Consider the following 23971-nt stretch of genomic DNA (forward strand, 5'->3'; position numbering starts at 1 on the left):
TGTGACTTTCTCATATGTACCCTACATGTCACCCATGTTGGCTTACTCTCTCATATGGCCATACAATTTAAATGACCTACTTCCTGTTTTTGAAGGGTCTTCCCTTCTTTCTACTGTTTGATATTCTTCTTCTTATCCTCAAAGTCTTGCCTCAAGCACCATCTTCTCTGGGAAGGCTTCCTTGATGCCCTGCCATCCCTTCAGGCAAAACTGGGTCCTCCCTTTCATTGGCTGCTGTTGTACTCAGTTGCATACCTTTATTGGCGTGTATAAACATATGGATTGCAACTGTCCCTCAGTCACTAGATTATACAGTAGATAATAAAGCTGAATGAATGATTGGGGTGAATGACTGAAGCAGGGTCATCACAGATTGGAATCCAAGAATAGACTGATGGCCATGTTTATTCTTCAGTGTGACCTTTTGTTATGTCCTGAACTCTCTCCTCCTTAGCTTCAAATCCATACTGCTTAAAGACTGGCCTTGCAAAACTCGTCTTAAGGTACAAACTTTTAGCTATAAGATAAATAAAGTCTGAAAATCTGGTGCATTGCATGGCAACTCTAGTTGATAACGCTGCACGGTACCACTGAGGTTTGCCAGGAAAGTGAAGCTTAAGTGTTCTCTACAAAGAAAAAAACAAACAAAAGAGGGATAACTATGTGAGGTGATGAGTATGTTAATTAACTGGTGGGGGGATCCTTTTATCACAATGTATACGTGTATCACATGTACACTTCAAGTATCTTACCATTTTATTTGTCAACCATACCTCAATAAAGCTGGAAAGAAAGAATATTTTTCAGGTGGCTATTTAAATGTAAAATAAACAAAAACTAACATTTAAAAAAGAGAAATAGCTGATTAGGATGTGGATAGCGATACAGAGAATGTGCTGAAGTCACTAAAGGAGGTCTTTAGAAAGACCCTGGATGGCTGACCTCTCACAGTGACAGGGAAAATGGTGACAGGAGAAATTTTTGTGACTTTCAAAGGAGCAAGGAGTGTGACTCTACAGTGACTGGACAGTTACCTAGAAACCAGAGTGGTAACCACTGGCACCTGTCCTTAACCCATGAGACTGCAAGACCAGGAAGATATACCGCCAACGGAGACCGTGGTGAAGATTATGGTGCTCTATGGGGGAAACTATGCATTTTAACGAAGAAACTGAAAACCTTAAAGAAAAATCTGATGATATGAAAGTGGTTGTCAACACTAAAATATGGTTTACTGGAGACAGAGGAAGGTCCATGTGGGAGTGGGGATGAGAGGCAAAGGGCTCCAGAGAGAAAGGGGAAAGGGGCAAGGGTGGGAATATGCAGTTCTGTAGCTAAGCTGAGGGGTGTCGGGGATACTCTCGAGAGAAAGGAGAAAGGAGAGCGGGAGGAAGTCCTGTGGGTCTCCTATTGAACGACAAAAGTCAGACATTCTATAACTGAAAGAACGCATAGAACTAACCAACCTCCAGGTTCCATCTGACTCTGCTTCACAGCACCGAGTACCATTGTTTCCTTACAGAGTTCAGGCTTTTCCGAAGTGGGGGATGGGCAGGGAGAACGAAATAAAGGGAAATAGTTGAACTCTGAATCTTAAAAAGACTTTTCAAATGGTAACAATTAGCAGATAGCTAAAGGACAGTCATCACATAGGCACTTAGTTGATTAAATAGTCCATCTAGATTTTAACCAAAAGCTAACTGAACACAGAAATAAATTTGATTTTTTCTCTCTGTTATCATGGCATGTTATGATTTTTAGATTCTATCTAGATTTTTCTTGTGAATTTTGTATCACTTGCAGTAAAATGGAAAACCGTCTCCTTGCAACTTTCCCTCTTGCAATGTCATTGACGGAACGCCCCAGTGACTCATCATTTCACATTCTCATCTTTCATTTATGTTAAAAGAAAATTAACCTTTGTTCTCTGGAAGAAGGTTCGGTTGCTAGAAATCATGAGCTAAACATGGAATTTATTTTCTACCACCAAGAAGTGAGTTCTCTGCTCCTGCTATTCTCCGGACCTTGGATAATGGCTCCGTTACCCTTAGTGCTAACTTTGCTGGTGGCGGTGGAACTGCCCCTAGGGCTGCTGTAGGGTCAGCCCGCTGATGGCCTGTCTTTCTCTCCCAGGTGTTATTGATGAAGAATAATCCTCAACTCCCAGTGATTAAAGAGTCAGAGCTGAGATCCCTGCATTTTCCCACCTTGTCGTTGGAAACCCCATAAACTGTGTTAGAATAAATCCCACAGCAATCATTTAAAGGGGGGGGATCTTTTGAATGCCTTTTTTTCGTTTTCCTTAACAATAGAATCTAAATGTATTCTTAAAAAGATTCTCTAGTAATGCTGTATGTTGCACAATGCAGTACATTCTTTTCCCATTCTTTCTTAGTGTAACTTTTTCCCGTGTACACATTATTGTTATTGACAGCAGTTCTAAAGCCTTTAAAATAAAAAGAAATTAAACAGTGAATCAATAAAGATTAGCTATTTACTGTAGATTACTAGCTTATCATTCCTATAATTACAATAATGGCTGCTGATGGAAATTCTATTTATGTGAATCATTTTATTCCTGTTATTTACTATTATTAATGTTACTATTATTATCTTCTTACCCTTCAGTTCGCAAGATGTATCTTCTCAGTGAATTTTAATTCCAGTGTCTTGCTATTATACTGTACATAATCCTATCAAAGACTGTCCTTCATGCAACATTTTCAGTGATATATTATCATAGAGACCATTAATGAATGAGCTTCATATCTTACTAATACTGTTTTAGATACTATTTTTATTAATTTCCCCATTGTAATTCTTCATATACTACCTGTGCCTGTCTTCTATTAAAGTTGTGTTTTCAATTTTTACATGGAGATTTCAAAGGAAAGCATTAACTTTGTGTCTTTAAAAATACATTTTACTTCACAGATTCTCAATGATTACATTATCATAATGCCCATGCTTTGTTCTCTTATACTTGTAACAAGTTAATTTTCACAATTTCCCTTTACTTTGGATTCCAATTTTATGTTAACAATCAAAATTAAAACAGTAACGCTATGATCTTTCCGACATGCAACTGAAATAAGGAATAACTTGAAAAACAAACCAATTGCACTCTGTCCTCTAAGATCCAGACACTATAGTCAAATAAAGAAAATAATTATGTCGACTTTTGTACATACTACTCTAAGCATTATTACTTGAAAGTAAATACAGTCATTGTACAGAAGGTACTGTGCTCCTTGGAAATAATTTATTTCATTGAAATTCCTTATTTATTTTATTTTAAAGGGATTAAGAAAGTGAGCAACAAGAAAGCTGTTTGTTTAGCTTTGTTATTGTCTCTTTTTTTTTTTTTTTTTACTGCCATATGATTTGGACTACAAGTTGTTGCTACATAAAATAATGAGTGCTGAAATTTTTGTTATTTTTGCCTTTTTCCTCGCACTGGGAATTTTGTAGAATGGTATGGATTTCTTTTCATATGTTCCTACAGGAAAGGTCAAACAGAGAAAATGTAGATTAAATAAGCTTAGATTGTAGCTACAATCTTTTGTAATTACATTAAAACATTCTGACAGTATAAAATTAGTGGCCAATATTAAAATGTCCTTAAAACTACGCTATGTATAGAACATGTAAATAAGCTTAGATCCCTTTGAAGGAAAATTAAATATACATGTGATATTCTGTAGCTCAGATTAATAGCTAGGGAGAAATGCATTATTATGGTAATATAAATTTATAATATATTTAACATATAGCTGTAGCATTCTGCACAAACAACACACATCCCTATTACCAGTTTGTGTTGATATGTCTCATTAATCTTTTCAGTGCATCTACTTTCATTTCTATACAACTCCAAATTTATACACACACACAAAACACATACGTACTAGGCTAACTGGGCCAGTGACAACCACGAAACAGGCTGAAGACAGAACACAGAAACAAAGAAAGAAAGAAAAAGAAAAGAAAGAGAGAGGAAGGAAGGACAGATGGAAGAAAGGGAGGAAGAAAAGAAGGGAGGGAAGGTAAAAGGAGGGAGAACAGGAGGGAGGGAGGGAGGAAGGAAGGGAAGAAGGACATTTTTATTAAATCTAAACACTGTGAAATAAACACCTATCTGCCCTTCTAAAGGAAAAACCAAAGGAGGAGAACAATTACCAATATGACTATATTCCCAGGATAAGTAGCACACGTTAAGATAATCTTTTGTCCAAAATGGTGGAGGTTTTGATACTGTGTCAGTGGGTTTAGATATATTTGATGTTACCACTTCTGCAAGTATGGTGGCACTGAGGGAAAAAGAGCTAATATTTGGTGCTGATTATTATATTCCAATATTGTTTTGATAGTTTTACAGGTATTATTACCTCATTTAACCTTCAAAATAGCCTCACAAGATAAATACTATTATAACTTTGCAAAAGGTCACACAACTATTACATGTGGGAGTTTGAGTGGTGATAATTTGATCCCAGAGTCAAAGTGAGCCACAACAGTAAACTGATCTACTCACATGTATTATAGCCTATCACCTACAGAGGCAAATTCTGTCAAAAGATCTGTTTTTTATGTAGTTCCTCAATGAAAAAACAAAAACAAAAACAAAACAAAAGGCTGAAAATCTCTAAGCAGTTTGATGAGTCTTGCAAGCTGAATTCAAATTTCAGGTGTTTGAAGTTCCATCAAACAAATCCTAACACATTACTGGGAAGTTCATGATTCGAGTGTGTTCTTGCATTTTTCATTACCTTTTTTGAAGACTCATATACACTTTTATATCTTTTCTAATGTGTAAAATTTACTAACATAACATATTACTCAAAGTTATACAGCAACTTCAAGGAATAATAGAAGATAATTAAAATCTTAAAGAACAGAAATATCCCATCCTTGGCAAATAACATTTGGAAAATAGGTTGACAGTATCACTATTAACCACAGTTACATCATAAACAGGTAGGATTACGTTTTGTATCTATCACTAGTGATAATGTTTCACATATTATAGCTTCTTGAGATATCTTGTAATTTAAGCATCTAAGACAATAACTGGCATAGAGCTGGCAAACATGAAATGATTCTGGAAAAAGTAAGTAAAAACTGATGGTAATAGGGCAATGAAGCTGAATTTTTAAAATTTGCTCTTTTGCTTTTTATACATATTATCAACATTGAAAAAAAATGCAGCATTAAGAAATTAAAATTTTTAAAATTCAGAAGAGCCTCATTTAGAAGCCTGGCATGAAATAAACATATGGCACCCTTATGTGGGCAATTTGAGAAGAGTCAAAGCTCAGTGTTTAGGAAAACAAGAGATGCTATATTATCTACCTTGGGCTAGCAAACTTGGGAGCCTTTACTAATGAGAGGATTTTAGAGAAAAGGCAGTGAGCAGTGTCAAGAGCCCAGAGAGATGGTTCCGTGGAGAGGATGATGGGAGTTGGGACACTTGGTGAGGGTACACAGTCAACCACCTCCATCAACAGGGAGGAAATTGTGGGATATATTCCAACTTCACTCTCCTCTTCCCCCTAGTCTCTTGAGCATGTTTTGTATTGACTGAACACAGCCCAAAGCCCGAGGGTAACAGAGTCCACTCAAGTGGAACACACTAGCCAGCAGGGCACAGGATTGCAAGGACAAAGGTGGAGAGCGAACCCAAAGAGGGAGACAACAGATGTTCAGCACAACACACAAAATTCAGATTCCCTTTCCCCCCATCTCCTATCCTTAATTTTGGACTTTAGGTGTTAAATACTTTGCAATTATAAATAATGCAGTAACAAAGAATTTTGTCCACATTTCCTGTGCTTGGATTATTACTCGAAGTTAAGTTTCACATGAGAAAACAATGTGCTGGCTTTTGCCCCATACCACCAAACTGCATTCTAAGATTTTAACCAACGTTTCCTGCCACCAACAGTAAGTAACCCATGGTTATTTTGTTACTTCTTTCAGTATTATTACTTCTATTTAATTTTTAAAAATAACATAATAAATAATGCATTTGAAGTTAACTCTAAAAAAAAAAGAATGTTAGCTCTGGCTCTCATGACCTCTATGCAGTATACACATGTCTGGTTTTTTTTATTATTATTATTTTTTAAATATTTTATTTATTTATTTGACAGACAGAGTTCACAAGTGGGCAGAGAAGCAGACAGAGAGAGAAGAGGAAGCAGGCTCCCTGCCGAGCAAGGAGCCCAATGCGGGACTTGATCCCAGGACCCTGGGATCATGACCCGAGCCGAAGGCAGAGGCTTTAACCCACTGAGCCACCCAGGAGCCCCCACATGTCTGTTTTTTATTTCCTTATTAATAAGGGAGGAACATCTTAATACACAAATAATCAAAGAAATGGTGCCTGATTGTTGCTTTAATTTAACATCTAAAATATATTGATGTAGCCCATGTAAATATCTGCTAAACTCGTACATGGATTTATGCTTCTTAGCTCACTAACGTGATTGTATATTTTTTATTTATTAATAGTATTTCTTGTTATTGGAAATCTTTTCTTCATGTTACTTGTCCATTTAGAATGAAACAATCACTTCCCTACTAATTTGTATAATCTTCTTATATACATAGATCTTATAATTCAATTGTTATGTTTACTGAAAATACGACCTGATATATCTTATTTCGAATTTCTGAAAATTTAAACTCAGATATAGTAAGATATGCTAAATTTTTGAGATAATATTGTTTTACTTTTCAAAACTTAGTATACATCTTCGTCTGTATGAGCTACCAAAACAAAAATACCACAGACTGGGTGGCTTATACAAACATTTCTTTCTCACAGTTTAGCAGATAGGTGTCAGGCCTGGTTCCTGGTTCACAGACAGCTTGTTCTTTGCTGAGTCCTCACATGGTACAAGGAGCCAAGGAGCTCTCTGAAGTCTTTTTTATAAGGCCACTAATCCAATTTATGAAGTCTCCACACTCATAACCTCATCACCTCCCAAAGGTCCCACCTCCTAATACATCAGACTGAGGATTATTTGATTACAGCATACGAATTTTGGGGGACAAAAACTTTCAGTTCATAGTAGGAGGTATTAAATAACCATGCACCCCGTTTACTGAACTGTAAGATCAAATTTAATAGCTTCCTCCTCTTCTTCTTTTTGTTAAGTAGGCCCAGTTCAGGGCTTGAACTCATGGTCCTAAGACCAAGACCTGACTGAGATCAAGGGTTAGATGCTTAACTGACTGAGCCACCCAGACACCCCAATAGTTTCCTCTTCTAAAAAGCTTCCTCTCTTCCTGGCAGATGGATCTATTCTGATCTCTTCTAAATTCTTCGAGCTCTTTGGTTTTACTTCATTTTGTTTGCCATGTATTTTCCAGAATTTTAATTATTTGTCTTTATGTATAATCCATACTGTTAGCCTATTGGTTTCTAGAAGTCATGGGTCATTTTTCTTATCTCATTTTACATACAAAACCCTGTAAGGTAAGCACTAAATCATCCACATTGATTGTTTGGATAAATATTATTTAGAAAATTCTACTGGTTCATGCTTCAACTAATTAAAATAACATAAAGCATAGTATATACTAATAAACCCTCTTTCTACCTGACTATAGAATTATTTACTTACTTTAAATTCAGTTACTCATTTGAAAACTACTAAAAAGAGTTTTTATCAGAGTTATTTAACGAAAAGTTTAGGTTTATGGAATATATATACATATATATTTATTTATTTAGGTTTATGGAAAAATATACATGCTATTTTTGCAAAATATTCTGGTTTTGAGACCATAACAAAGAAATAGAGCATAATTTAAAAGTTTTTAATTTTTTCAAGTAAGATTACCTTAAAATAAAATAAAATAAAATAGTATCAATTACTATGCACTCACTATATGCTTGGCCCAGAGCCAGGTGCTCTAGACATATATAATTATACCAATAAGAACTTGGTCTGACCTGAGCAGAGTCAGGAATAGGCAGAACAAAGAGAAAGGATTTTTCAAATAATAAAGTCAATACTTTATAAGGAAGAGAACAACAGTAACAACATAGAGTTCAGATAAGATGTCCAATACTTCCCCCAAAAGAGTTAAATGTGAATTTTATAGGGGAAATAAGGAACCTTCTAAATTCTACAGTTAATTTTCCTGTTTGAGGTAGAAGTAAATAAGTTAGGAAGATTAAATAGTAACTGTAAATATCTGAAAAATGCCAATTAAATATTTTATTTAATTATAAATATTAACCACAAACACCTGGAGAAGTTATACTGTGGGACTGAGCAATTCAACTACCCAAATGATTTTGTTATATATACAGTGCAATAAATAAATATATCTATATAAATAATTTGCAGATTATTTTAAGAAATTTCAAGTTAACACAAGCTTGCCTGACCCAAACGCAGCCATTTATTATAATAATATATTCTGAAAACTGAACTGTTGACAACAATTTCCAATATAAAATGCCTACCATAAATACAATTATTTTTCACAGCTCACTCATGTACATTTAGAGTGCTGTTGTTAGGTCTTTCTAACTGGTTGTTTTGCTTAAGAAATCAGAAAGGCTGCTTTAGGCTAACTGGAGGTTATATGTTCACAATAAATCTAGACATGAAAATCAATAGAAATATTTAAACCTGTGATGTTGGAGAAGTGCCTCTCAAAAAAGATCAAATGCTAAGAATTGAATCTCATACACACTATTGCACATTATCACTACAAGTGAGGGCTTGTTGACACTATTCTGTTTCTATATCAAGGCAGCTGTGATACAATTTGAAAAACGTGACACTATTTAAAGGATCTTCAGGTTTGTTAGTGAGATCTCCCGGGCTGGGAGGACGCCAGCACAGCAGGGACAGGCTTCCCTATTCACTGAAGGCATCAACAGGGTTAGTCCTTAAACCCACCGAGGACACCAAGGACCAACAGTAAAGAAGGTGAATGGCAGGGAACATGAACTTTCCATATTAGGTAGGAAGCAAGGCCTTCAGACAGGGGGAATAGAGTGGGAATATACAGATAAGATTGACGAGAAATAGAGAAATTCACAGACTTATTGTTAGGAAACCCCCTACATTCTATCAGATGTTTCCTGTCCTATGATAATATATTCGTATGTCTTTCAAAGTTTTACTCCCACCAGAGTGGCCTGCTATTTTCTGGCAAGTTCATGCTGCTCTGATACTTCCATTTTCTCTTGGTGTGTTTTTCTCTTGGCCCCCAAATACATTTTATGCTTATTTTCAGTTTTCATGGATCTTACAGAACATTATAAATGGCAGCAGCAACTGTATCGACTCTGTAGAGCTATTAAGCCTTATCCTAAAGAATTCTATGTCTTTGAGAAATCTATGTCTTTGGGGAAATTGTGACAATGTGAACTACTTTTTTTTTTTTTTTAAGATTTATTTATTTATTTGATAGAGAGAGAGATCACAAGTAGGCAGAGAGGCAGGCAAAGAGAGAGGAGGAAGCAGGCTCCCTGCTGAGCAAAGAGCCTGATGCGGGGCTCGATGTGGGACTCGATGTGGGGCTCAATCCCAGCACCCTGGGATCATGACCTGAGCCGAAGGCAGAGGCTTAACCCACTGAGCCACCCAGGTGCCCCCGCTGTGAACTACTTTATACACTTATGAAAAATAGAAAGATTTCATTACTTGTAAACTATCATTTAAACACACACACACACACACACACATACACACTTTCACACATACATTTCAATCTAAAGCATTTCACTATGCCAACCATTCTTAGTGAAAGGTAATTCTGGTCAGAAGATCAGTAAACAAAATTAAGCATTTAAGGATGTTCCTTAATTTGAGAGTAATGAGGGTGTGTGTGTGTGTGTGTGTGTGTGTGTGAAAGCGAGAGATTTAAGAAAATCAAAGAAGTCAATTAAAAAACATAAAAATGTCAAAAAGCTATGAAGAGGTATTCCACGTTACTGAAGTAGAAACAGTGAGTAAGACAAACATATCAATTTTCTCAAAATGTAATGATAGGTTTAATTAACTACAAATTCTTTATTTCAAATTTATCCGGAAATGTATGATGATACAACAGAATATTAAGAAAAAGAGGGGCAACAAAAGGGCTCTCTATAGTTAAAACTATGATGATGGCATTAAAATGCAGTAAGACAATAAAGCTTGGTGTTTATTTGCTTGAATTTTAAATAAGAAAAAGCAGAGAAGAAATAAAGGTAGGATAAAATGGCAGAGCCAGATGCCAAAAATAATTCAAAATTCAAAAAAGCCAGATACTCAAAAATAATTCAGGATAATGTAAAAATTATAAAATAATGGGAAAAAATCAGAAATAATCTTAAGAAAACAGCTCAACATTTTCAGTGAGTGGTACTTTCTATAGCTTATAGAGTACTCCCAGTCCTTAGGAAGGTCCTTAGGAGACCCCTGACCATATTTTACCAAAGATAATATTGAAGCTTGGATATACTAATAAGCTACTGTTCTTCTATTGTGCCACACTATCCATCCAAATAAATTCATGATATCTTAATCAGTTCTAGCCAATAAATTAAAACATTTATCCATCTTGGACTACATTTTTTCCCTAAAAATTTTATTAGGTTCAGAAGAATATTTTAAAATTGACATATAATTGGAAGGGCACTGAAGATTTTATATGAAGATAAAATTAGCAGACCACCTAAAATTAGAGAACTTAAAATTTTCTTTGTTAATTAAAGTCAGAATTGGTACAAATAGTGGTAAAAAAGCTTAAAACCATAATAAAGATAACCAATAATTTAGTGTTTATGTAAAACAGAAACCTGGGACTAAAGTTAAAGCCAGTCACTTATTATGCTTACAGAACTACTTTGTGTTCATCAGATAAACTCAGAGATAAACACAACTAATAATTCATGAAAGTATGTGAACTCTAGCATTCTAAAAGTTTTAATAGTCCAAGGCTGCTTCCATCATTTTGCAGTGGTAACAACAGTAAGAGAATATTTCACACTGGCCACTTCATTGGCTAAAACTACCAATCAAAACTGACCATGGGAAATTCATTTTTGAAAACTGGCTCAGTTTTTAATATCAATATCAAATTAGTTATACTGACTTTATTTGCAAAACCCATCCTATTTGCATGTGTTGTGTTTTATTGCCTCAACAGGATAGAAGACATTACTTAAGGATATTATTCTAACAATCTGAAAGAGATCCAATAACTTTGCTGAACTGAATTTAATTGAGGACTCTTCTTTTTCCCTGGGTGGACAAATCCTGGTAGTTTTCTTTAGAACAGAGCTTTTAAGTGAGGGTTGGAGAGTTGGAGATTAAAGGAATGGGAGTATCTTTAATTTTGTAATCCTGATTTAATGAAATACCTTTTAACGATTTTACCAAGATTTCAGGGATTCAAAATATGACTGCCACCTGTCACCAGAGAATTATTTGAAACCAAACAATTTCACATCACAAAACACTATGATTCTGATTTTTGGAATAAGAATATTAAATTGTTCTCTAATTCCACCTGATTAGCATTTTGCCATTCACAACTGTAATAATGAAAGAGCATATTCTTATCCATCTCTTGGCAAGATATAAAGCTAAAGTTCTAATCTAAGCTGTGCTTATCTTAAGTAACAGTTATGAATTATGTATCCAGCTCTTCTCTATTTTGAACAAAAAAACAACTTTAATACAGAAAACTTATTCATAGAAATTTCTTTAATATCTGGCCCAAGTTTTAAATATTATGAAAATAGCATTTATACAATGACTAAGCCCCTACTGCTCTACTGGTGATTGTTTTCCAAAATTTTCAGATGACTGACATACTAAAAAAGATGTGGGACATCTTGATTAGATCAAAGTATCAAACTCAGGAGTCAGAGAGGTTTACGGCATCTCCTTGGTCCATCCTAGGTCTACAAGTGTGTATAAAGATACAGGCCAGGTAGAGTTAATACCAGAACCTTGCTCCTCCAACCAACAGTGTAAAAGGGTTCATTCCCCTTTCTCCACAACTTCTCCAACATTTGTTGTTTCTTGCCCTGTTGATTTTTGCCATTCTAACTGGTATATGGTAGTATCTCAGTGTGCGTTTTTGTTTTTGTTTTTAAGATTTTTTATTTCTTTATTTAATAGAGAGAGAGAGAGATCACAAGTAGGCAGAGAGGCAGGCAGAGAGAGAGAGGGGGGAGCAGGCTCCCTGCTGAGCAGAGAGACCAATGTGGGGCTCGATCGCAGGACCTCAAGACCATGACCTGAGCTGAAGGCAGAGGCCTAACCCACTGAGCCACCCAGGCACCCTCTCAGTGTGGTTTTGATTTAAATTTCCCTGATGGCTAATGATGATGAACAGTTTTTCATGTGTCTGTTAACCACTTTTTTGTCTTCTTTGGAGAAGTGTCTGCTCACATCGTCTGCCCATTTTTTGACCTGATTATCTGTTTTTTGGAGTTGAGTTTGAGAAGTTCTTTATAGATCTTGGATATCAGCCCTTTGTCTGGAGTGTCATTTGCAAATATCTTCTCCCATTCTGTGGGTTGCCTCTTTGTTTTGTTGACTGTGGAAAGAGGCAAGATGCCCTTCAACAGATGAATGGATAAAGAAGATGTGGTCCATATACACAATGGAATATTACTCAGCCATCAGAAAGGATGAATACCCAACATTTGCATCAACTTGGATGGGACTGGAGGAGTTTATGCTAAGTGAAATAAGTCAAAGAGAGAAAGTCAGTTATCATATGTTTCACTTATTTGTGGAGCATAAGGAATAGCATGGAGGACATTAGGAAAAGGGGAAAATGAAGGGAGAGAAATTGAGTGAGAGATGAACCATGAAAGACTATGGACTCTGGGAAACAAACGGAGAGTTTTAGAAGGGAGGGGGGTAGGAAGATGGGTAAGCCTGGTGATAGATATTAAGGAGGGCACGGATTGCATGGAGCACTGGGTGTTATACGCAAACAATGAATCATGGAACACTACATCAAAATGATGTACTGTATGGTGACTAACATAACAGAATTAAAAAAAAAAAAAAAAAAAAGAACATTGCTCCTCTAAATTCAAGACCCAGCCTCTTTCCAGAATGCCATGAATCCCACCTCCCTAAAATGAACCAAGGACAAGGATTCAGAGAATGTTAAAGACTCAAAGCAGGTTTCATAGAACCCAGTCTGAGTGTTCACTTGTCCATTAAAATCTAAAGTTAGATAAATTTTGCATGATTTGGGATAATGGCAAAAATGAAAAAATTATTATTCAGCTACCATCACAATTCAATCTCACATTTCATTTTGGTTCCATTTTTTCTCTCTCCCACACATGTAAAATAAATAAATAAATAAACAAACATCAGCCATCTAAAAAAAAAATCTCTAAAACATGACGTTTTCAAAGATGTATTCATAGGAATTGGAAATTAATAGCAAGCTATTCATTTATTCATCCCTAAGGGTGCCTCCTCTCAGTTCGACTGAGGAAAATAGGTTCAGTTTTCCTTTATATAATATAAATAACATTGAAGTAAGATTGCATCTGTCATAGATGAAAATACCATATTTATGTCTTCTTATAATCCATTCATTGCTTTATGGACCCAAAGTCCTCCAGGGAGTGTCACAAATCCACATAATGTTCCTGAGTGTTACGTTTTGCATTTGGATCTATGATTTAGCTGACAGACGTGAATAAACACTTGGAGTCAGGGAACTCTCTGATAACTGCACATGTGTAGAGACCAAATTCCTTGAAGGTCACATTAGCTTTTCCTTAAAATCCTTTTCTATGATCTCTTCTTTGCTGATGTCAAAATAATCTTCTGCCAATGAATCTACATATATTTTTCAAGTTTATGCTGTGCTGTGTTTTGTTCTTTTTCCATCAAATTTTTAATAAATTAATTCAGATGAGAATGTTCTAATTCTTATAAAGAGACAAATCCTTAAATGGTAAAATTTTGAGACATATAATCTAACAACCATGAAAAGAAAATTCTAATGCTTCCCTGATTGTTTTGGAGAAACTTTAAGCATCACACAACACTGTCTCAAAGATAAGCTTATTTAAGGATTAAAAGAAAGTTAGAATATCTCTTGGGCAACTGTAAAAAAAATTAATGATAAGAGGACACTTTGCATACATATTTCTATTTAACATTGTTCAGTGATTTTTATAATCTCTGACCCATCAGTAACAAGTTCTCCTATAGCACACAAGTTCAAGTAATATGTCCACCTCTCCCTCTTTATTTTCTTGACCTGAAACTTGATCTTTCCACTGCCTCTCTTGCGGTGCTCTCAAAATGGGGACCCCTGCTTCTCTCATGTCCAACATATTACAAAGCAGAATGTTGTTGGTATTTCTCCTCCAGTTTTACATCTTTCTTTTGACATATGTGACATATAACTAGCTCACCCTCCTATACATTTTTTCCACCATTCAATTCGACTAACTTCCAGGTCACTTCTTCACATTCCTCCAGTATTCTGAAGCCTGTCTTACTATCTGCCAGCCAACAAAATGCATCCTCTTATCCTGTAAAGTACCTCCTACATCTTTTAATACCTCAGCCTCACACTTTGCTTATTTGCTCAATAATAATGACCTGCACCCTCACTGGAGTTCTGTCATCTATCTCCACGGACCTTGTCATCACCTGGAATTTCTCTATCACTGAGTAAACCTCTAATTCTCCCCATATTTACTCAGAAGAGTGACAGTTGCATTATATTTAGCAGGAATGGTTTATTTCAGAAATTTAAGCATGGAAAACCAGTATATATTGATAGGAAATCAATGGTAGATGAGTGTAATTTTTTTTTTTTTTGCATTTTTCTAGTACCATTTCTTTGCAACTTTCTAGTACCTTTTTAAAAAACTTTGTTTTGAAAAAATTTGAGACTTTCGTTAAATTAGAATAGGACATTACCTAGTATATTTTCTCTTTGCTTCTGAAATATTTGCAAGTCAATCTCACAACGATTTACTTCTAAATATTTAAATATTCATGTCCTAAAAGCAAAGGTCTTCTCTTATATTACCACAGTACGATGATCCAATTTAGTAACTTTAGCACTGATAAAACTTAATTATCTAATATACGGTCCATTTTTTTTTAATCTTTCTTTTTTAAGATTTATTTATTTATTTATTTGAGAGAGAGTGAGAGAGTGAGAGAGAGCATGAGAGGGGAGAAGGTCAGAGGGAGAAGCAAGTTTCCCATGGAGCTGGGAGCCCAATGTGGGACTCGATCCTGGGACTCTGGGATCATGACCTGAGCCGAAGGCAGTTGTTTAACCAACTGAGCCACCCAGGCGCCCCTAATATATGGTCCACTTAAAAATATTTCTAATTGTCCCAATTCTGTCCTTCATAGCAATATTGCTCTAATCCAAAGTCTAATCTGGGATCATAAATTGCATTTAGTTGCCATGATTTTCAAATACCCTTATGTTATGGGTTGAATTATGTCAGCCCCAAATTCTCATATTGATATCCAAACCCCCAATACCTCACGGGATGGCTGTATTTGGAGAAAGGGTCTTTAAAGAAGTAATTAAGTTAAAATGAGGTTATTGGAGTGGACCTTAATCCAATATGACTGCTGTCCTTATAAGAGATTAGGACACAGACACACACAGAGGTAAGAACATGTGAAGACAGAGAGAAGGTAGTTATCAGCGAGCCAAGGAGAAGCTCCCAGAAGGAACTGATCTTGATCTGTGACTTACAGCCCCAAGAACTGTAAAATTAACTTTCATTATTTAAGCCACCCAGTCTATGGTACTGACAGCTGTGTAAACTAATGTACCTTCCATATTGAAGGGCTATCCATTTATTATTTCCTCAACAAAGAAACTGAAATTCAATTTCCCACTGCCCTCCATGCTAAAATGCAAGTGCATCACCAGACTGCACCAACTGTGTGAGAGGGAATGGCTTTGGGTTGAGAGAGAGCGATGTGCAGCTGGAGTGCACCCAGAGTCCACTCTGCAGTGAGAATGGTGGCAGGGCCATTTGGCTTTACCAGGCAGTGGTGGCTGTTAGGCAGACACACACAGCAAGGCAACAGTTGAGTTTGTAGCAAAGTTAAATACTTGGGTGTCATCAGTCCAGGTAAGCTGGAAGATCTAGCTTCAGTGAGTTATGATAAAAAGACATTAGGACACATTAAAAGACATACTAGGACATTCTGTCATTTGGAGCATGCTCCTGGAAGCTTAGTCCTGAGCTTTGTTCTTTTCCCAACAAATGCATATGCTCCTGATATATAACTAATAAATGTCTCTGGTGAAATCAGCCAGAATCTGTTCCCTTTGCTCAAAGTGAAAAACTCTGACTAAAATCATGTCAGCTTGCTTCTAAAACTTTCTCTAGCAAGTCTCTGTGGCACAGAAACAGAAAAAGGAAAGCAGATGATTAAGGTGATTTACATAAATTCAATATGTTAATGATTCATTCTTATCTAGGTAGTAAAGCAAAGCTAAGAAAATCCACCTGACAAAATATCCTAGCAACAATTTTACATTTTTTTAACTAATAAAATAACTCTAACCTAATAGGAAATGTAATTAAGAAAGAAATATGTTCACCTTTAATCTTAGCACTGTCACATTGTATTCCATTGCTTGCTTTCTTTTTGATCTTCAATCTTATGTACTGTATTTTATATAATGGTCATAGTATATAAAATCCTATTTTCTACCTGTACAGCACCCACAGTTCCAGAAGAAAACAGAGGGCACACTCAAATTAGGTCATCTAGGGGTAGCTCAATAAAGGGACACTTCAGAAAAACGTGGACTGGAGGTGGTAGAGTACAGGAACCCTGGGTTACTAACCAGGTGAGTGCTCCCAACCCAAGGACTGAAGAGACGAGGGTTGAGAACAATTACTCAACCTGCAGGTGAAAAGTGCTCTGTGTGGAGGTCTGTGTGACAGGAGCCCTCACTTTGGGTGGAGAGTACCACACAGTTTGCAGTGATGCTGCCAAGAGGGAATCCGGAGAAAGACAGCCCCATACCCCACTCCTCTCCTTCCCTCTGATCCCCTGCCAGTATTGCTCATCGCCGTGACCAGAAAAGGAAACCTGCTGAAAAAGTCCAAGCAGGTCAGCTGCCTGGGGCACAGAGAAGGGAGGATCTGGAAGGCCAAAGTAATATATCCAACAGCACTTGACTGTATAATGTTTTATAAAGATGACTTACAATTGTTTGCTTAATTACTCTTCTATTATGGAGCTTTTATATTTTTTCTGCTAAAAAGAAATGAGCAACATTTTACGAACATCTCATTATATATTAGCTATATTTCTTTTGAATAATTCATAAGAAATGACACCAAAAATTGTATGATTGTTTCTCAGGAAAAGAACAGTTTAATGTGAGGAACTTCAGTTGTCCTAATTTGTGTTTCTATATCATTTTTAAAGTGGTTAAACTGTATCTCATTAAAAATGATGTTAAATTTGTGTATGGTAAAATGCCTTCAGACTTCTTAGAATATGAATCACATACACAGGATAGAAAGAGAAGATACTTCCTTTTGGAGATGAACATTCTCGGGCTCAGGAAAGTTTGTCTACAAGGCATGTGGCCAGTTAAAAAAGAACTGTGGGCAGAAGTAACTGTTTCAGGTAAAGGCTGGGATGCTATAGGAGAGCTTCAGTTGTGACAAATCCTTACTTGCTCAAAATCCATGTGACTTCATGTCACATACAGCAGACCTGCAGAGCTGAGAAAGGGAATAGCAAGCAACTTTCATCTAACAGCCATGACTAGAAGTTGCATTTATTACATCTACTCACAATCCATTGGCCTGATCTTAGCCATGTGCTCTCACCTACTTTCAAGGATGGCTGGGAAATGCAGCCTCTACCTAACCATTCACATTTTACCCGTAAAGGTTTATTAATAAAGGAGGAGGGCGGAAAGGATAACTAGGAGTCACTTCCATGGTGTTATGTCTGGCCACCCACATGTCAATACACATCTTTATTGTGATATAAACATTCTCATGCTTTCTTCAACAGAGAGAATCCAGTTATAGCCAACAAGAAGTCCATATAACTGGGTGAAGCACAGTGCTTTCCAGCATGAGAAGTGGCCACCTGTGATCCTGTGACTTATAAACTAAAAGACATGTGCCCTCCAAATACACACTTGATTTACGATGGGGGGGGGGGGTAGAAACAATCTAACTACAACAAATACTCAAATTCAGAAGAAGGAAAAACAAGTCACAAATCCCACTGACCATGGATTTTGAAGACTTCACGCTGTGTAAATTCCTTGGTTAGCTCAGTTTGCCACAGGTTCTAGAAATAACTCCTTTGTCCATTGTCCTCTTTAGTCCCTTCCTTTGTCTTCTTGTAGTTTTTCTCTGGGGTCTCAAATGAAAGTGGGGCTGAGGGATATGTCCTTGTAGCCTTATACTGCTGGTCCAGACTCTGGGATACATGTTGTTTTAGAGGTTCAGCAACCATAGGCCAGATTTGTGTCAGGACTGGCAGTTAGCAATGATTTCTTTTCATCACTTTGATTCTGGTGACTTCCATCTGAAGTAACCAAAATGAATGTTATCTTCTCTGGTTGTAGCTTTTATGACTTTAGGCTTTCATTTATATACTAGTTTCTGGGCTCAGACTACTCTCTCGCCCATCTCAATTTAATGGCATTTACCTTGAGGCCATCTGAAACAGTAGCTTGGATGGAAGGACAGTATCTTTAAACTGCCCTTGGTTGTCAGCTGCTCCAATTTTCTGACAAAGAACACTTAATACGGCAATTTCTAGAAAGGCTCCCAGCAACCATCTTCTCTTCTGCTACTTGGGGTTCAGATGTATTTGGCTTTTCAAACCTTCTAAGGTCCAAATTACTGAACTCAGTTGAGTTAGACTGATTTTTGGGTGGGGGGGGGGGCACAGGGATGGGCAGAAGGAGAGGGAGAGAGAGAGAATCTTAAGCAGGCTCCATGCCCAGTGCAGAGCCTGACATGGGGCTCAATCCCATGATCCTGAGATCATGACCTGAGTTGAAATCAAGAGTTGGATGTTATGGGCGCCTGGGTGGCTCAGTTGCTTAAGCAACTGCCTTCAGCTCAGGTCATGATCCCGGAGTGCCGGGATCGAGGACCGCATGGGGCTCCCAGCTCCATGGGGAGTCTGCTTTTCCCCCTGACCTTCTCCTAGCTCATACTCTCTCTCTCTCTCAAATAAATAAATAAAATCTTAAGAGAAAAAAAAGAGTTGGATGCTAAACCAACTGAACCACCCAGGCACTCTTTGAATTTTTTTTTTTTTTTGGTAATAGAAGGTATTTGTGTTATTTAAAATTTTAGTGATTTAACAATGGTTTGTCATACACAGACACTAACATTTCTTTTTTTAAAATCAGTTTGATATTTCACCCTTTTCTTTCCAATAAATTCACCCTTTGACAATTAAATTACCAAAAGAGCTGGCAGGTGGAAGAGGGAATAAAAATTAAGCTTCCAATCAGTCTTTTCTCTCAACTGGAGATGGCCTCTCTATTTCCAATCCAGATACAATCTTGACTTCAAAAGATCATTACTGTGACCTCTTTAGTGACACTGACACTGGTTTCATGACCAAAAACACCTTCCTGTGAAAAAATATCATATCCTTATACTTTAGGATCAGCGCTTATTTTGATTAATAGGGCAGAGAATACTCCATTAGAATGGTGTTGTTACTTTCAATTTTTGCTTGCCAATTGGTTAATTGACTAAATCCATTTCTCTCCTAGTTACTAAAAGCAGAAATCATCTGCTGAAGTCCACCAACACTTTTACTTTTTCTAGCCACTGACACTGGAGCTGCAGCTCTAGTAAAGATGTGGCCCACCTCTAAAACTATCACAGGTAACTGTTTACTAAATGTTTTGCCCTAGTATGACAACAGCCACCAGCCTTCTGGATTACAATACATGTCCCCTTGGCTTCCACCACCTGCTGGCAAAGCCAGTACCACATAGTTTGGGATTTACTGGAATGATACCCCACTTTCAGATACTAACTTTTACATTAGGATACTGGCTGCACTGTTGTAACAAAGACATAACAAAATACACAGTTGAAATAATATAGACTTAAAATACATCATTTAAATAACATAGGACATATTGTTTTTTTCTCATTTAGCTGTACAGAAAATGATCCAGGGCAGATAGGTTGACCCTGACATTCTCATTATACAGTTTTGATCTCAGATGCAAGGCAATTGAACCACTTACATCCATTTTTCCAGCATGCAGAACAGGGAAGAAAAGGAGGGAAGGGGAAAATAAGCACTTTTCTTTTAAAAGATGTGACTTCGATTGACTATCTCATTTATGTTTACACTACTTTGGTCAGAAGTTAGTCATACTGATACATCTACCCAAAAGGGAAGCAAGAAAATGTAATTTAGCCAGGCAGTCATTTATGTGGTTAAAACTCAAAAGATTTTATTAGTAAGAGAGAAAAGAATGGTTAATGGAGAAAAAGGAGAGGCTTCTGTACACTGCTATACACTACGACTGTGCTCTTTCCACTAAACTGACCTTAAGACGTAACGAAATCTAAATTAAGGGGGAATTGAGTTGCCAAGGTGAAAAAAAAAAAAGTAGCTTCTGGGGTGCAGGGTGTTAGAAAATATTCACTTCTAAATTTTTACTTAGGCCAGAAGAGCTGTGAACAAAGATACTGAATTATATAGATCTGGAAGAAATTTTCAAAATCATATTGCCTTTAATTTGGACCTATCCAAAGCATCCTGGGAAAATGTTAGCCCAATTTAGCCTTCTGAGATCTCTAAAGAAGGAAATCTCTACCTTCCTTTGGAAACATTTTCTCCCATTTAATTCTGAGAGAGAAGGACCATGAGATCCCATTCCCCATCCCCAAATCTACATTTTTCCACGGTATACGTGGTGTGGTGTAAAGATGGTGGACACAGAGCCGGTCTGCCTGGTTTCAAATCTAGGGAACTGCCACTCTGCCACGTACCAGGTTGGTGACTCTAGAGCAATACTCAGTCTCCCTAAATCTGTTTCTTAATCTATAAAAAGAGAATCGGATTTGAAGCCACTTGATAAGGGTGTTAAGAAATTCAATGGTTTAAAAATGTGTAAAGTGTTTAGAGCAATGGCTGGTAGTTGGTCAATTCTCAATGAGTAATAGCTATTATAATCTCCTTGTATTTTTTCTCAAATCAGAAGATGCTCCCATAGAAATAATACTGTGACCTTTACAGAAGCTATTAAATTATATTAATAACTAAAATTAATCAGACAACACGAACCTACGTTATTTTCTATTATTAAAAATGTGTTATACTAATACAAATTAATAGCATAAATAAGACAAAATTTTAAACTACTTAGGAGTGAAAGCCCAACAAATCTTTTCAAGTACCACCTTAACAGGAGGTTCTGCATTAGACATAAAACTATACTAATTACAAAATAATTCTCTCCTGTTTGTTAAAGCACTTAAGCAGTCTCTAAAATTACATCTCAGCTCCAACTTCCAGTGTTCTTGTTCTTGCAGACTATTACAAAATGAAAGCAATAAAATGGAATGTTCTTTTTTTTCCTGATTGTAACAGTATAATTGAAAGATCAAAAAATATAGAAAAGTATAAAAAAGAAAAATTATCTGAATTATCTGAAATTCTTCCAATATAAAATAACTACTACTTACTATTTGGTGAATATTTTCTAGACACTTCTTTGTTAAGTACTATAAATTAAAAAAAGAAATTAAACCTTTCTGCTAATGATGGGAAATCCTTCCTACAGATAAAAATTATGAATCTGAACAAAATTATTTAAAAAGAAGCTACTTGAAGGCACTGGAAATTATGAAGTTGTGAAAAATCTTGGGAATAGCTTACTTTTTTTTTTTTTTAAGATTTTTTATTTACTTATTTGACAGAGATCACAAGTAGGCAAAGAGGCAGGCAGAGAGAGAGAGAGAGAGAGAGAGAGGAGGAAGCAGGCTCCCTGCTGAGCAGAGAGCCCGATGCGGGACTCGATCCCAGGACCCCGAGATCATGACCTGAGCCGAAGGCATAGGCTTTAACCCACTGAGCCACCCAGGTGCCCGGGAATAGCTTGCTTTCAACGATGACTGCTGTATTGGGTAAGAATTGTGAGTCTGTAGTTTTCTCATCCTGAGTAGTAACTTCACAAGTTACTATTTGTGAACTTCACAAGTAACTTCACAAGTTACCACACCTCCTCCAACCAGCTGAAGAAGTATAGCCTTAGCAGCTCAAGGTGGCCGATAATTAAGTAAAAGGCAGCAGACCAGTTGGATATTTAAGGGGGAAATCCTATAAGCAAAATAGCCACAGAAGAACTGATATTTAAACATCTAAATACAAATGCTGCCAAAATCTTGGCTGCCTATAAACTACCCATGAACATGGGAGCTCTCTGAAGTCTCTGAAAAAGCAGACAGAGACTAAAAGGGGATCTACCTTTGAAAGAGAAACCAACTCCTGGTGAGATTTCTGAGAACTCTCACTTTTGACTGAATGCATTCCCCAGCCCACTCAGGGTCCAAGGGTAGAATTCAGGACAGGAAAAGAGACTGGGCAATTTACACTTACCACTGGGCCCAGCAACACATTCAAAAGACATAAAAACTTATATCCATGCAAAGACTTGTAAACAAATGTATGTTGGAGCATTATTCATAAGACCCCCAAACTAGAATCAACTCAAATGTCTAACAAGCAAAATAAATTGTATAGGTCTTCAAAAATGAACACTGTTCAGGAATAAAGGGGGGGGGATATGAATATATAGAACATGGATGAAAATCTACAACATGATGCTAAGTATAAAACACCAACCACAAAGACTACATACTGAATTATTACTTTTATAAGAAATCCTAGAAAAGGCAAAACTATAGGAACAGAATGCAGGTCCATGGGTGCCAAAGGCTGGGAATGGGGGGTTGTGATCAAGTTCAAAGTGACCCAGGATGGATTTTTCACATGACAAAAATGTCCCATATCTTGATGTGATGATGGTTTCATCACCCTGTTCATTTGCCCAAACTTATCAAACTATATGGTTAAAATAGGTACATTTTTTTCAGATGAAAATTATTTTCCAATAAAGCAGTGAAGATAATTATACTCACACACCTTATGATTTACACATCAGCCTCCTCCCCAATAACTTTTAATACAATATATTGATCAAAATGCTTCCCTGAAAAACAGAAGTGTTTGACTTTTCCCTAATCCTTGGTCATCCAAGGATTTGAACTAAAAAGCCCCGGAAAAAGACTGAGGCCAAACACTGATTTAGCTGCATGAAGCAAATTTTGATATATTGAAAAATTTTTTTATTTGGATTAAAATATTTTCAGTATCTGTTATGATTTCTTCTTATATTTGGAGGTTTTTCAGATATTTTTCTGTCATAGACTTCTAATTTAATTCTGGTTTGTCACAGAAACACTCTTTATGACTTCCAATCCTTTTAAATTCTTTCAGACTTGCTTTTTACATCAGCATAAATATAGCTTAATAAATGCTACATTTGAGCATATAAAGAATGAGTATTCTGCTATTGTTGGTTGGAGTATTCTATAAACATCAATTATCTCAAGTTGCCTTCTACATCCTTATGGATTTACACCGTTTCCCCTCTTCCACTTTTTCATTTATCTGAATTCTACTGCTCATCAAATCTCCAGATTATAGCAATTAACCATACTGTACATTGATTCTTTGTACTTGACTGATTTCCCACTACACTTGGACTCCTAGTGGACAAGAATAATGCTTTTTAATCTTCATAACTTCAGTACGAGTAGACTGCCAGATATATAAGAAGTTGTCTACAAGTGTTTGATAAAAACACACTCACATGATTTTTCAGTTAAACAATCAATTATGAAAACACTTGTCATTAGTAGAATACAAATTAGAAATGTATAGAA

Source organism: Martes martes, assembly GCF_963455335.1.
Source record: "Martes martes genome assembly, chromosome: 11".
NCBI lineage: Eukaryota > Metazoa > Chordata > Mammalia > Carnivora > Mustelidae > Martes > Martes martes.